The sequence below is a fragment of the Sinohyriopsis cumingii genome, chromosome 12, assembly GCF_028554795.1.
Source record: "Sinohyriopsis cumingii isolate HCF-2022 chromosome 12, ASM2855479v2, whole genome shotgun sequence".
Taxonomy (NCBI): Eukaryota; Metazoa; Mollusca; class Bivalvia; order Unionida; family Unionidae; genus Sinohyriopsis; species Sinohyriopsis cumingii.
Window position 1 is genome coordinate 82,636,702 of NC_142972.1, and position 16,385 is coordinate 82,653,086.

Consider the following 16,385-nt stretch of genomic DNA (forward strand, 5'->3'; position numbering starts at 1 on the left):
AATACTTTTACTCATTTCACCAGCGCAATCAAAGTTTCCTCAGGCAAACAATGTTTGTTTCGACAAGCCTGACGGGCACCTCACTTTGAATACAGGATGGGCCGGAACTGAAACCAGAAGTGGCCCAGGGTGTCGGACTATCAGATTTGTTTTTAGCACTGCTGTTTTTAGATAAAAGATGTGGATTGATTGTTGCATTTTGTGGTCACTTACTCGTCCTTCTGCCTCTTTTCGTAACTCACACATTTAACACTTTTTCCAGGATTTAAATGTCCAAAGATATGTCTGGAACAGCGCCAACTTTTAGTCTAGGCCTAGCATTTGCGTATCTTTGAGCTGCTATTTTTTCATGATCCCTCTCGTAACATTCCTTTGAGAAATGTAACGAGCACATAGTGCTGTATGGTGTTGCTTTGAAATCGACTCGTTTGTAATAATGTACCCATTCTTTCATTATTCCTTTATCTTTCGGAAAAGAATTTTTTTTATGTCAACAGGCTTTTCTTAATGTTCTATTATACCCGTAAGCAATGCAAAACGGTATTGTCTTTTACTCTGGCAACTCCCACTTGGGCTGCTGGAGTCGCTACTATGACGTCACATCCTGAAAGTAACCGAATAGGCGCGGAAATTTTGCATACGAGGTCACTGAAATTCAGCTCCTAGAAGATAGGCCAATATTTAAATATTGGCATTACGGTCGCAGATGATACTTCAGAATAAGGTTTTCTGCTATAGTACTTTTATTATTATTCTATATTTCCATTGGTTTCTGGTCTCCTTTAAGCTCGTCACGGAGATTTCGGTGTGGAGTTCATCCAAGGCCATCGTGTCTTGACTCGGTAGAAAATGTTCGATGCTCATTAATTCAATATGCTTGAAATTTCCCTAATGCCACCTTCGTGGCCGTTTAATTGGGTTGGTATGTGGAGGTTCATTAGATAGTGGACTTCAATTCATCCCGAATTTGCACATACATGAAAGCCGGGAGGCATATTCCGCTTATGGTAGGTAACAATGCATTATTCTATCACGAAACTGCAGTTCAAATTATGTGGTCTACATGGTGGGTGCATTCTCTCTGTAAGGATTAAGAGCAATTAGGAAGCAACGCTACCGCCCCTTGAAAAAAAAAGAACTGAAGCGAATCGGTAAGCTTAATATCAGTTGTTTCATATTTCAAAAACCATTAGTTTAATCACACACATCTAAATGTTTCATAGGTTGTAACTCATTAATTTACTGATCGATCGTCTGTCAAAATAATTGAGAAACAACTAAACTGGTAATTATGAATGAAAATTGCCGCTACATAACCGGTCTCGCAAAAATCTCATATATCTTCAATTCGTCAATATTTTATCTGTGTAACTTTACGTTTCGACGATTTAAACTATATTCGGAAAAGGTATATGATATAAAAATCATCCATTCATCCACCCGTCCGTCTGTCCATCCATACATTCATCAGTCCGTCAGTCCGTTCGTCTGTCTGAAGGTTCTCACTGAAGTCTCAATCTAGTATCATGATTACCATTAATTGTTATTCGGTATGAAAAGTTATAGTGTTAAATGATTAATTAGTACCGCACACAAAAAATAATGAATTGGTTAATGGCACCGTTCTTATTTAGCTCAATTAATACATTAAATGAAATGCATGAAAAAATGGGTAAAATTAAATGAGATCCTCGTTTTATGATTGCTTCAACTTTTGAACATAAAGAGAGCCGTGAAAAGCTTCCTATCCCAAAACAACACATAAAATGTACTTTTAGAAACACTAAATAAAATAACGGTTTTAGCGATTGCTTTCTTCGCAATATAAATTGCACTTTAAGAACGCATGGAATATAATGCAATAAATATAACACATAATTGTGAGTAGTTAATGAACCAAGAGTATTTTAATCGGTATTTGCCAAGTTGTACACGCTCTTGGTTGCATATGCATCAACATGAACTTGGAAAAAAACAAAATACACACACCTCAGCATTACCATCCAGGGTTTGTTCTTCGAGTAAGAATATCTAAGTTGGCATTGGAATTTTCCATTTAGTCACCAGATTTTGCTCCATTAAAATTATTGCCTTGTTGTATTATTTAGTTTCCCATACTATTAACCACACTGTGAAATTGTCCGTCACAGACTTTGCCCACATTTAACTTTCACTCGTTCAGCCTCTTTTTTTCGTATCATTTACCAATGATTTTCGTTCCTACATTTATCATTCTCTAAATTAATGTTTTATTGAAAAATATTAATTAGTTGTTCTGGTACTAAATTGTTTATTTCTGTAATTTTATTCCTTCAAAAACAGTCTCGTGATCAAGGTAATATAATCATTACATTAAACTAGAAATCGGCTTAACAATCTGATTTATGTGACCAAAAACTACCTTGAATTCGCTATTGCAAAACATGTTTTAATTATGAGATAAATTATCATCTGAACTTACTGACAACTTTTGAAGGTTTTGATGCTCACTAGCACGGCATAAAATATGTCATTTATTTTATTTCGAAGAAAATAAGTCTCTGAAATTCCAGGCCAATTAATTCGTCAATAAAGTTTATTTTCAGACCAATGAATGATATACTTTATTTATAATGGTGATTTATAATGTTGTGCAATTGCATTGTCAAAAATCCTCCTCGACATCAATTACATCTTTCTGCATGAAAGCAAACCTTAAATAAGTGGTTATTCTTGACAACGTAAATAGGTGACTCTACGCATAACTGACACTGCGTATTTTAAGGGAAAATTGTATACGTCATTGTGACTCTCAGTCCGTGTCGTTTATGCATCTACAGAGAAAAAGATGCATATTTTATGCCAATTCTGCCGTTTTAGAAAACCATCTATTTATCAGTGTACAACGTAAACACCTAATAGAGAACAGTCACAAAACCGCATGAAAATATAGCAAAAACCCATTTGCCCTGTTCGCTGTGTATCTTTCGACACAGGTTTATTGTACGTAACATAGATCCCCAAACCATACCTTTCTCAGATCATTAACTGATAAGCTGTATAGTCTAGATTAGTCAGATCCTTTTAAATGTGCGATAATCGAAAGCGATATTAGTCAGATCCTTTAAATGCGCGATAATCGAAAGCGATATTAGAAAAGCAACTGCATCATTATGAATAATAAGGATGACGAAGTGTGCGGTAGTACAAACGAATATATCCAGCATACACGTGAGCATGTTTAAGTTAAGCTTTGTAATATTATATCTTCTACTGCTATTAATAAAGATGCATGGTTAACATGTATTATACAGTCAGTCAATAGTAATTTAGGTGATGAAGGAAATAAAGTTACAAGAAATTACAAGCCGATTGCAATATTAAGCGGTACTAGTAAATCTTTTACTGGTATAATTAATTTTAGATTGCACTATGGCTTTAGAAAGACTATTTCACTCATGACAATGTTTATACTTTGCTGGTATCTTACAGATTTTTTGTTGAACTTATCCCAAAACTATACTGTCCTTTCATTGATTCTGTTGCGTGAAGGTATTTGTTATACATTACTAAAGTTTGGAATGTCCGGTATACGTTTATCGTTTATTATGAATATGTAGATCAATAATAAATCGTATGCCAGATAGATGTCATGTTATCCCCCATTCTTTCATTCCTGCTGGCGTACTTTAGTGGGAATATTTCCTTCCGTAATTATTTTATATATTCTTGTTCATCTGGAAAGGTTCTGTGAAAATTACTGTTTTCTGGATTCAAACTGTTTCAGGAACGTTTGTTGAAGAACTCGATGCATCTATCACATAATATGTACTTTTATATGCAGACCATACTGGTATGTTAGCAGAAACGCTTGAACTACTTTAAATGTACTTTGTTATTACTGCAGCTGAAATATAGAAACTTAAGTTAATACGACTAATACGTGAATACGATATTATTTTGGTCAAGAATTATTAGAAATGGCTCCTATTTTTATCTGAGTGTTTCATTAGCCAATGATGGAAAGTTCTAAGAGTTCCCAAAAGATGGATCAAGCAATAATAATATTGTTATACTGTAAACAAGACAGCTAAAATAAATACTGTTCTCATTGGTTGTATAGTAATTCATATTTAACTGTATACTAATTCCCATTTAAATGTATACTAATTCCCATTTAACTGTATACTAATTCCCATTTAACTGTATAATAATTATTATTTAACTGTACACTAATTTCCATTTAACTGTATAATAATTCCCATTTAACTGTATAATAATTCCCATTTAACTGTATAATAATTCCATTTAACTGTATAATAATTCACATTTAACTGTATAATAATTCCCATTTAACTGTATAATAATTCTCATTTAACTGCATAATAATTCCCATTTAACTGTATAATAATTCCATTTAACTGTATAATAATTCCCATTTAACTGTATAATAATTCCCATTTAACTGTATAATAATTTCATTTAACTGTATAATAATTCCCATTTAACTGTATAATAATTCCCATTTAACTGTATAATAATTCCATTTAACTGTATAATAATTCCCATTTAACTGTATAATAATTCCATTTAACTGTATAATAATTCCCATTTAACTGTATAATAATTCCCATTTAACTGTATAATAATTCCATTTAACTGTATAATAATTCCCATTTATCTGTATAATAATTCTCCATTTAACTGTATAATAATTCCATTTAACTCTATAATAATTCCATTTAACTGTATAATAATTCCCATTTATCTGTATAATAATTCTCCATTTAACTGTATAATAATTCCCATTTAACTGTATAATAATTCCCATTTAACTGTATAATAATTCTCCATTTAACTGTAAAATAATTCCCTTTTAACTGTATAATAATTCCCATTTAACTGTATAGTTTTAAGACTCTATGGTCTTAAACTAAGTATCAGAAAGAAGCAAAACCAACAATTGTAGTAAAATTAATAAATAGTGTATTTCTCTAAGCTGCATATTTAAAATTTAAGGGCATCATACAGTAATATAAATTAAATCCCAGACTCAAACATGTTATATCACTAGTTCACAAAGTATAGTGTTTAAAATGAAATCCAATATTTAATGTGTTGATGCACCAGCATTCTTGATGAATCATATTAAATAATTCAGAGTTTCTTTGAAAGAATTCACAATAATCCCAAAATAATGTTGTAGTCCAAAAAGACAATGAGACTTTGTAATTCTAATTCAATAATTTAAATAAATGATTCGTCTCAAATTATATCTGAACACAACAGTAAATGATTCCACAGACTGAACTTAAAATGGGAATGGATTTACCAGATCCTTATATACTAATGACACGTGAGAGCGCATATGCAATCGAGTCATCTTTCACCTAATGATAATGTTGTATTCCTGCATCAATCTCAACAATCTCTGGGGTTTTTTTTCCCTCACTTTGTTCATGAAAGTAACGGGGATGTGATCACTGAGTACAATAATTAATCAAAGCTGAACTAATTAACGCTTTAAACTGTTGCAAAGCAATATCAAAGCCCAAACTTTCTTCTCGATTGTGGAATAATTTATATCGTGCTAGTTTGTTTTTTGAAGAAAAAAAACATTGCATGATCCACGCCATTTTTATATTTTTTAATGTATGTTCCACCAACCACAACGTCATTTATATCAACATAACATTTTAAATAATTGATTGAAATTTGGAGCTGAAAGAACTGATGTACTCTTACGTATGGTCTTTAGTTTATCTGTCTCATTACATTTCCGATAATATCCAGCCATAACGAAACATTGCATGAGTTGCTTTTTACTGACCGGCGCTAGGAATTCAGAGATAGCCTTAGCCTAACGTCTATATGTTTAACGTTACCGTGACCTACAATACGTCCTCTAAATGTAAACAAGCACGGCAAAACTCTCTTTTACCTCAATTAACTGTCATAAATGCATCAAAGAATTTCCAAATAGTTTACAAGTGATCTTAACAGGTATTGTTATAGACGATTACGTCGTCGATGTGAGCATTACAATTATATCAAATTAATCATGTGTTTTAAACGCTGTAATGTTGACGAAGAATTTTTCATACCAAACGACATCACTTTATGTTGATCAAGTCCATCTGGAGTTGCAGACACCGAAATTTCTTTTCCTCTTCCCGTGAATAGAATTTGGTCGCATCTTTTTAAAAGGTAAAACTTGGTGACATATTTTGCATTTCCTGTTTTGTCGATTCTTGGCATTGGAAATGAATCTGTTTTAGTAACACCATTTGATTTTCTATAGTAAGTAATTATGTGGAATATATTATCTGGTTTAGAATACATTCTGAACTTCAGTTACTCTTACCTAGTTCTATGAAATCATCCTCCAGCAAATATTGCATTTCTTTTTCAAACATTCCTGCTTGAGAGGATTCATCCTGTAGAATCGACACTTACAATAGCATGATAAATTGTATTCATTCATGTTGGAGCATCAGAAAACAAGTGCTCATATTCATATAATAGCTGTGCTATTTCACTCCTTTCTTGTGGGTGTGAAACTGTCAGATTGCATTCTATCGTTTATAACTTCACTATGTGGTACAAGTACAAATAAATTTACCGATCTATTAGCTAGGCCATCTCTACGAAACAATTCCTTTAACAAATGTGTATGGCAATGTTGTTTCTGTTTCCGCCTCCCAGGAGTGTTAATGCTATAACTTAAGTCATTTACTCTCTTTACAATTGAATAAGGGCCACAAAATATAGCCCGAAGTAGATTTTGAGGTATGGGCAAGAGATCTAGAACCCTATCAACAGGTTGAAAACTTCTTTTCTTTTTAGTTCTGTCATACCTTAATTTTATTGTGACCGAGTAAAGATTGGTTCTTGCTACTTCACAGGTCTTTGTCAAATTATATTTGAAATCAGAGACATAGTCAAGAAGATTAATCTTTGTCCAAACATTACTACAAAAGAACGAAAGCCAAATGATTCTTGAACAGATTTCCTGAAGGCAAATGTCAGAAAATGAACACCCTCACCTTTATGAACACACCTGTACCAAAGCAGTATGACCAAAGTATGTTCTTCAAAGTTTGATTAAATCTCTCCAAAGTCTCTTGACTTTCAGGCTGATTGGGAGAATATTTAATCTGTCTGATGCCAAGAATATTAGAAATGGATTTCTCCAGTTTATTTCATACAATTCCTAAACCTTTGTCGGTATGCCTCAAGTACTAACTCTCTGTCTCTGTCTCTGTCTGTCTGTCTGTCTGTCTCTCTCTCTCTCTCGTTCTTGCTAGCTATCCATTTCCGCCCAATGTATTTGTATTTCTTTTTCTCTGTTCATCTCCTTTTCCTCTCTCTCTTCCTTTGCATTTACCTCACCTTTATCTGTTTCTGCGTTTGGATTTCATCAATTACATCTGTAGCCGAATCTTTCTTTAACAATGTTACCACCTGGTGTTTCATTCTTATTTCATATTTCAAAACGAGAGACAGACGTACTAATCAAACCGAAATTAATATCATCCAAAGTTTCGTTTCCCATCAAATACTGAGCCAAACGTTTGTTTATCTCTTATTTTGCTATTCCCATTCTCTGTATAGTTATTCCTATTTTACTATATGGCTCTGAAATCATGTGTTTAACAACACCAAATCTGCCACCTAAACGCAATGTAGCACCGTCGTATATGATGCATGGTGAATCAGGAGGCTTCCCTATTTCTAATTTGAGTCAATAAGGAATACAAGATTTTTGTCTGAGTAGTGATCAATTAATTTTATAAGTATTCATGTATTATTCATAACTCTGTATCAACTAAAGATTAACAATGGATTTAGCATTCAGTAATTTGATTATGTAACACAACAGCCAGAATAACTTGGGTTTGAACAAGTTTTGTTATTGGAAGGATTTCCATCATCGTGCTTTGATCGTATACTGTTAAACACGTCTTGATGCTCAGGTTTTCTAGTAATGGAGGTCCAATAATCGGTCAAGTTTGAATAGACTTGTTTATCATTTGTATCAACTACTGCCATTTGAATATATGTCATTGTTTTAACTTCAAGATACAGACATCCGCCATGTATATTTAAAACCTCCAGTTTCAACTTATTGTTGATAAACGTATGTGGAATGCAAAATTGATACGTGTTTTCTGTATTTAGAAGAAGTGTGTGATGCAATTAATTCTGGATTACATTTCTTCGTTATTTTAGGCAAATGTAATATATGCAACACGTTTATTACCTGTTTCTTGATCCAAACAAACACAAACCGATAAGTATTTCTTTCTACTGCAATCAAGATGGTTTTTCTCAGAGTATTGTTTTCTTGTATTTTTCCTGTTTAGTGTTGATTGTACTACACAGCCTTTATTTGTTATGTATATGAATAAATATATGTCTGGAACTTTTCATACTTATAACAGTGTTAAAGTTTAAATAACACTATTAATTGTGATACATACACTAAGGCAGCATAGCAAGCAATGGGCGATTATCCACTACACTCCTTTACTATCTGTGGTGTCTTGTGCTGAAATTTCTTTGTTTTTCAGGAGCAGGAATAAACACAAATGCGTAGCAATCTTCGAGCACATCATTGAAAGTACCAGTTTAGTTTTATCGATTGTTCCTTGTAAGAGAAATTTACCAATTCAAATCAAGTTCTCATCCGGACCCCGGAGTGGCCGAGTGGTATAAAGCGCTCTCCGTAACGGATCACTGCCATCTCACCTCTGTCTGCGTGGCTTCGAGTCTAGGATTCGGCCAATGTGGGTATGTGAGAAAGCTTGCCAGTAGCTTCTCGTGGGTCGGTGGTTCTTCCCGGGGTTTTCCCGGGTTCTTCCTCCACCATTAATACTGGCCGCCATGCATAGCCTATCGTGTGCTGAAAAATGGCGTTAAACCCCACAACAACAACAACAACAAGTTCTCATCTCATAGTTACGTGTATATGATAAAGTTTAACTCGTTCGAGAAACAAGTGCAAAGTAACTGTGTGTGTGTGTGTGTGTGAGAGAGAGAGAGAGAGAGAGAGAGAGAGAGAGAGAGAGAGAGTACTACAAACTGATAAAAAAAAGTCAATACAAACTGAATAGACGAACGATGTAGCTAGGCAATGGATGAGTTTCCAGTTTCACATGCTGTTATGGATATCACATATTATTTTGTAATATAGCTTTTATTTGAGTCATTTTATTTGAGTCATTTTATTTGAGTCATTTGGGTTAATGTCAATAGTGTTATGATTGGTATTCTAACATTATAGGATGCATTATAAACGTGAGGTCACGTCACGTGTATAGAGCACATGTACTTTTTCATTCATAAATCCAGGTAGAATTGTCAAGTTCACGTCAACATGCTATTTTCAGTCTACATAATCCTTGAATGTTGAATGGAGGTCATAAAACATCACGTAATCACTGATTAAGTGTATGGTGATTGTTTTGTGATTAATAATGCTGTCCTATTTAGTGGGATTCTTTGATCTCGGATTGTGGTGTGTGATTCATGGTTGTGTCAGTCTTTAAACGGTATATAGTAATTGTAAATGGACGTGCGTCAGTTGTTAACACGTAGCTTTAAGAACGATGATGTAGCGTACAGAAGAACGACGTCGAACTGTCAAACCTCCACCACCACCACCACTTTGACATCATAGTAATATACATGTATATATACTGTTGATGCATCAAGTGATATTTAATTTTTATTTTAACACAACCCATGTACAATGTAAATTTACGACCTATGACTATTACAGAGAGCAAACAATGACAAAAAGATTCCTACAATCATGTGTATTCTTTTTTTATACGTTAACTTTGTGCACAAAATATAAACTTTACCGTTTCAAAAAGAGCTTAGGGAACATGGGTCCCCGCCCCCACCCTCAATTCAGGTCTCAACATGTTTTGTCCTACATAAATAAAACTTAATACATGCATGCCGACAATAATTCTGGTCATTGTTTATGTTACTTATATTTTATTGGCATTGTTGGTTAGCTTTTCTCCATGGTTATTTGCTTTGTATCATTGTATGTTGGACTTGACTTTGTCTAAAATCAAGTTTATTGTGTACCTGACCAGTAACTTTTATTTCTTAAAGAAAATATACATAGTTAAACTTTCTCTATGATTGTGGGTTAAATAGTAGGATCAGTGGAAGGAAATATGTTTATTTTGGGTCTGGATCTGGGATACTTGAATTCCTTCATGAAAACCTGGTCCTCATGATGTTTACCACATTCTTTATTTGAATTTTTGTAACAGATTTTATCTGTTGACAACTTAGGATTTTCTAGAATGAGCTTTTGACCCTCATTCTAGTTCTACTTTTAAAAAAAAATATATAATCTTAGTTACTTGATAAATTACTCATTCATGCATTTAACATATGGGGCAGAATCACTTGTATTGTTGTGTTTGATATTTCATTTGGGTGGAATCATTTTTCCAAATTATTATTCACTGTCAATGCGAAGTGCTCATCTATACTATTCTCGGACTGCAACATTAGCTAGTGAATTCAGATAAGGACATTTTGGATTACATTTGTGTGATTCATCAAAAGGCTGTTGTCACATCTCATGCCCACTATAAGCATTTACTCACATGTAGCATTGGATATTGTTTTAAATACCACTGGAATTTAATTAGACCTTTATTCATGAGGACTTGTAATAGAAACTTATGGGCTATTTGTAATTTAAATCACAACACTGTAAGTTCTTTTTAAATTTTCACTTTGTATTATGGGGAAATAAACTATTTCTTGAATTTTACAAAACGTGCTAATTTTGGCTCATTTCTGTTTCTTAGTTGAAGACCAAGTAGTCGTAATAGGGTCAATGCCGCGGTCGGGGGTGAGGGTAGACTTATGCAGTGAAAAATGTGAGACTTTGAAATCACGAACTATTGCATTTGTTATAGTTGAGTTTTTCATTTTGAATGCCGTAGTTTCTTTTATCGCGAAATTTGTAACCGTTCTATAATACAACAAACCTGGTGAGAAATTGATAGATAACATTCTTTAGGGCTTGCATCATTCCAGGTTTCGACATGTACAAGGGCACGTTATCGCCTATTCAACGTCAGCGGTTTCCTCTGGGTCACATGGGCTTTCCGGTTTCGTCTGAATCCAATACCACAATATGCCCGACATCTGTATCGTCGGAAATACTTTAAGTTGTTAGAACGTTTTGTGTAACTGAGAAAAATGCTTACACGTTAAAGGAATCTAATCTTCTCTTTATTAAATACTATTAGAATTCCATACCTAAATCATGCTCGAGACCATTCCAAACGTTTTTGACATTCTACAACTATGACTTTGGTGCACACACACCCCCGAAAGAAAAACCACTTTCGTCTACTTTTGCGCTCCATAAAGCCTGGCGCCTTAGACAAGCTCGCCTATATGGTCGGGATCGCCCTGGTTATGCGCTTACTTCTCAACTACTGGCCATCCAGTTTGGTCAATAATTATATCTCAACTACTGCGTTAAATTAAGTCCAGTATATAAAAAAAAAATTTTGGAAAGTGATTATTACAAACTTAGTCTTTTCAAACAAAAGAAAAACTAGCATTTAATAATTCGATAGAACTGCTGCTTGAAAGATATAAAATTCTAAGACAGTTAACAGTATAAAATTAAAAATAGATGATAACATTGAGGATCGAACATGAATATTCATTTCAAATAAAAACCATTTAACTTAAATGGATATTGAAAAACAAGTCGCCTTGGTGAGCAAAAGATTAAAATTATTCTAGAATTTTCATTAATTTCCATTGGAAATGCCAACATTTGTAAGATTATATTTACTGGACTGTAGAATACTGCAGGGAAATAACTGAAATGAAATTGAAATATATTTGCACCTCTCAGACTTTTCACCTTTCCTTTGCATTAACCTACCTTTATGACGTCATAAAGGTGTGCTTCCACGTGTTAGATATACAAGAATTATGATGTGGGTATATTAAGATTAATAATACAATAGTCATGTAGTAAATATTAGTATGCAAATCTTTTCATTCATAACGTCAACATGTATATAGAAACAATAACACTTCCTTCGAAAATTTTTGACAAAACAAAAATATGTCTGATTCAGCAATCGTGCTGGACTACTCAGTTCTTGCCCTTTAATAACGTAACTGGTCACAAATTAAACCCATATTAAAACTACAAAATTAAATATTATAACGTTTAAATTAAGCGTGTATTTTGTAAAGAATCAGATCGTCCTCTTTTTATTTAGCCCTAATCTAAAAATGCAGAACTTGTAAAATCTACAAGAAATACGTTGTTATGCACTGAAACATTTATAACTACATGCCCTGTTTAATTTTAGTGTCACTTTGAATTATGTATTACTTTAATGTGTGGGCGAAGACGTATTGTCTACTGAACTAGAGTATGACAGTTCAAAGTTGCTTCATGTTCTGTTAAAAAACAAATTTTTATTTTGAAACCATACAGATGTGAATAGTATTAAATTCCATAATTTCTTCAAGACAATGGCCATATTGCAAATTGTATTAGACGAACCAGTAACAAATAACACGATGAAAAGATCAATGCTAGGTGTTGCTTAGCAACACAGCCATCAAATTATGTAGGCGTTCCTCATCCACTGAACATCTCATATTTTCTACTCCAAGTTGACATTTTATTTTTTCTTAATACTGGATTTGCCCCCCACCCCCACCCCCTCCCAAAAAAAAAAATTAAGTAAGCAGCCGGCATTGAGGATTGTAATACAATCGTAATATCTGGGAATCTCTCGAAAATAATCTCGCTTTCTTCTGTAAGAAAAATATGAGGATTTTCTCCATTTCCTTTTAGTAAATAAAAATAGTCTCGATTGAAAAATTGTGTAGCAGCTTCAGAATCGTTTTAGTCTGTTGTTATTACCGCTACCTCTTAAAACTCATAATAATGCAAGAATATGCAAGATATTTGCAACATCAATTTGAGATGAAATTTTGTGAAACTAAAACCTGAAATGTTATGGCATAAGCTTATCGGGCAGATAAATGGAATATCATTTACTAAAAACCAATCAAAATAATACAAACTAGCTTCAAATGGATGAATAAAGACATTAGATTTTTTTCATCCTACTGACCGTTTCACAAAGTTTTCGTCTTTGCATATAATTTTATGAAAACACAAAATAATTTTCGTGGCGATTAAAGAAACGTTCTTCAGAAACGTGTGAGTATGTACTTGTGTTTATGTGTGTAAATGTGTTTGTGTTTAGAGAACGTCCGATTCATTTGTTTTCCTTCTTTTGAGAAACACTTATTTTCAATTACGATCGACTTTAAAAAAGAAAAATAAAATAAAACAATAACCAGAAGTAAATATTTGGTTCATCATCTGTACTCTATTTAACATTAAATGTTCGTTTAAACATATTTTATTTGCTAAATTATACACAAGGAGTCGGGCTACAAGTACTAACATACACAAGGGGTCGGGCTACAAGTACTTACATACACAAGGATTCGAGCTACAAGTACTTACATACACAAGGAGTCGGGCTACAAGTACTTACATACACAAGGGTTCGGGCTACAAGTATTTACATACACAAGGATTCAGGCTACAAGTGCCTACATACACAATGATTCAATCTACAAGTACTTACATACACAAGGAGTCGGGCTACAAGTACTAACATACACAAGGGGTCGGGCTACAAGTATTTACATACACAAGGATTCAGGCTACAAGTACTTACGTACACAATGATTCGAGTTACAAGTACTTACATACAGAAGGATTCAGACTACAAGTACTAACATACACAAGGGGTCGGACTACAAGTACTTACATACACAAGGATTCGAGCTACAAGTACTTACGTACACAAGGAGTCCGGCTACAAGTACTTATATACACAAGGGTTCGGGCTACAAGTATTTACATACACAAGGATTCAGGCTACAAGTACTTACATACACAATGATTCGAGCTACATGTACTTACATACACAAGGATTCAGGCTACAAGTACTAACATACACAAAGGGGTCGGGCTACAAGTACTTAAATACACAAGGATTCAGGCAACAAGTACTAACATACAAAAGGAGTCAGGCTACAAGTACTTACATACACAATGATTCGAGCTACAAGTACTTACATACACAAGGATTCAGGCTACAAGTACTTACATACACAAGGGGTCGGGCTACAAGTACTTACATACACAAGAGGTCGGGCTACAAGTACTTACACAAGGATTCAGGCTACAAGTACTAACATACACAAGGGGTCGGGCTACAAGTACTTACATACACAAGGATTCAGGCTACAAGTACTAACATACACAAAGGGGTCGGGCTACAAGTACTTAAATACACAAGGATTCAGGCTACAAGTACTAACATACAAAAGGAGTCAGGCTACAAGTACTTACATACACAAAGGTTCGGGCTACAAGTACTTACATACACAATGATTCGAGCTACAAGTACTTACATACACAAGGATTCAGGCTACAAGTACTTACATACACAAAGGGTCGGGCTACAAGTACTTACATACACAAGAGGTCGGGCTACAAGTACTTACACAAGGATTCAGGCTACAAGTACTAACATACACAAGGGGTCGGGCTACAAGTACTTACATACACAAGGATTCAGGCTACAAGTACTAACATACACAAAGGGGTCGGGCTACAAGTACTTAAATACACAAAGATTCAGGCAACAAGTACTTACATACACAACGGGTCGGGCTACAAGTACTTACATACACAATGATTCGAGCTACAAGAGTAGTGAATGGGGTCACCCTAGCCTCAATGGGAATTAGCATTACAGAACCCCCTGGGTCACTCTAGCCTCAATGGAAATTTAACATGGGGAAAAATTATGGGTCACTCTAGCCTCAAGTGGAATTTAACATGGGAAAGTCTTGGGTCACTCTAGCCTCAAGGGAAATTTAACATGGGGAAAAGTCTTGGGTCACTCTAGCCTCAAGGGGAATTTAACATGGGAAAAAGTCTTGGGCCACTCTAGCCTCAAGGGGAATTTAACATGGGAATAGACTGTGGGTCTGTTGAGCGACAAGGGAAAATGGAACAGGGTCGGGACCCTATTTAATAAGGTCCCGACCTGATGGGTCTATGGAAATGGAACATACGAAAATTGAAACAGGGAGGGGTCTCTATTTTTTTTAAACAAAAAAAAAAATAAAAAAGGGTAGGCAATTGAAAGTCTATCTCTTTTTCGAGAAATGTGGGTGGCCCTGAAAAGGGCCTTTGGTTTTCTTCATATAATTTCTTCTATTTCTCCACCAGCTTCTTATTTTCTGTCCTACACTTTTTCTCTTCTTTTCTTTCTTTTCTTCCTTCTCTTTTTCTTCTTTCTTCTTCTCCTCCTCTTCTTTCTTCCTCTTCTCATTTTCTTCTTCTTTTTCAATTTTTTCGTTCCATGCTCTCATCCTTATCCTTTCCTCTTCATCCTCCTTCTCCTCCTTTATTTCTTTCAACAGATCACTGATGATTTCCTTTAGTTTTTGTAAGTTGTTAATCTCCATCTTCACTCGATGGGGACTATAAGAATAGTGATCCTCGTTTAGCCTAACTAACATTTGCTCCATCATGCCCAAATTGTCCAGGACGTCTTGCAATTTTTTCATTTTATCAAGGTGGTTCGAAGCCATCTTCTTTTTATTCTTTTCAGAATGGTGTGAATGACGAACTTTGTGGGTTCTTATAGTTAAAGTGCGGACGTGAAGGAAAACATCCCCCTAAGACACAAAATTTATATTACCTAGATCATGACCAAACAACGCGCGGACGTGAAGGAAAACATCCCCTACTTTTCTCATCTCATATTATCTAATATCCACATACGCGAATCAACAATAAACAAACCCCAAATCTACTATCACACACGCAAAGCATTAAAATGAAACCCAAATCTACTATCCACACAAACCAACTTAAGCGCTTACAAAATCCAATAATCTACTATCCACACAAACGTACGTGAGCGCTTACAAACATAAACACATACACTCACACTAGGAAAAAAGAGTCAGTGTTTATATTCACACTACTCTACATACACACATTGGCAAATGGATTACTATTTCTTTTCTAAAGGTTTGGGTAGCCCTGCAAAGGGCTGTTTGTTTTGAACTCCAGGGCACCTGGTTAATGATGGCACCTTCCAGGCCTGGCACTACAGACACATCTTCTACTCCAATCTCCTTTCACTCTTCTTTTGACTGGGAGCGCAGAGGGAGGATGATTGGCTTCAGCACCCCAATCCTCTGTCTCTGGAATTTTATACAACATCCTCTCTCCTATTTTCTTTTCCTCCTCTTCTCTCTGTCTCTCCTCCTCTTCTTTC

At 34.6% G+C, this 16,385-nt stretch overlaps 1 protein-coding gene across 1 annotated transcript in view; it reads left to right on the forward strand.

The window, feature by feature from the left end:
- Nucleotides 1–764: 764 nt before the first annotated feature.
- Nucleotides 765–16,385, forward strand: part of LOC149786841 (insulin-like peptide) — a 152,046-nt gene continuing 136,425 nt past the window's right edge. The window contains exon 1 of the mRNA XM_089978277.1: nucleotides 765–1,151. The gene's annotated coding sequence lies outside the window, so the exon portion shown is untranslated. The remainder of the gene's footprint in view (nucleotides 1,152–16,385) is intronic.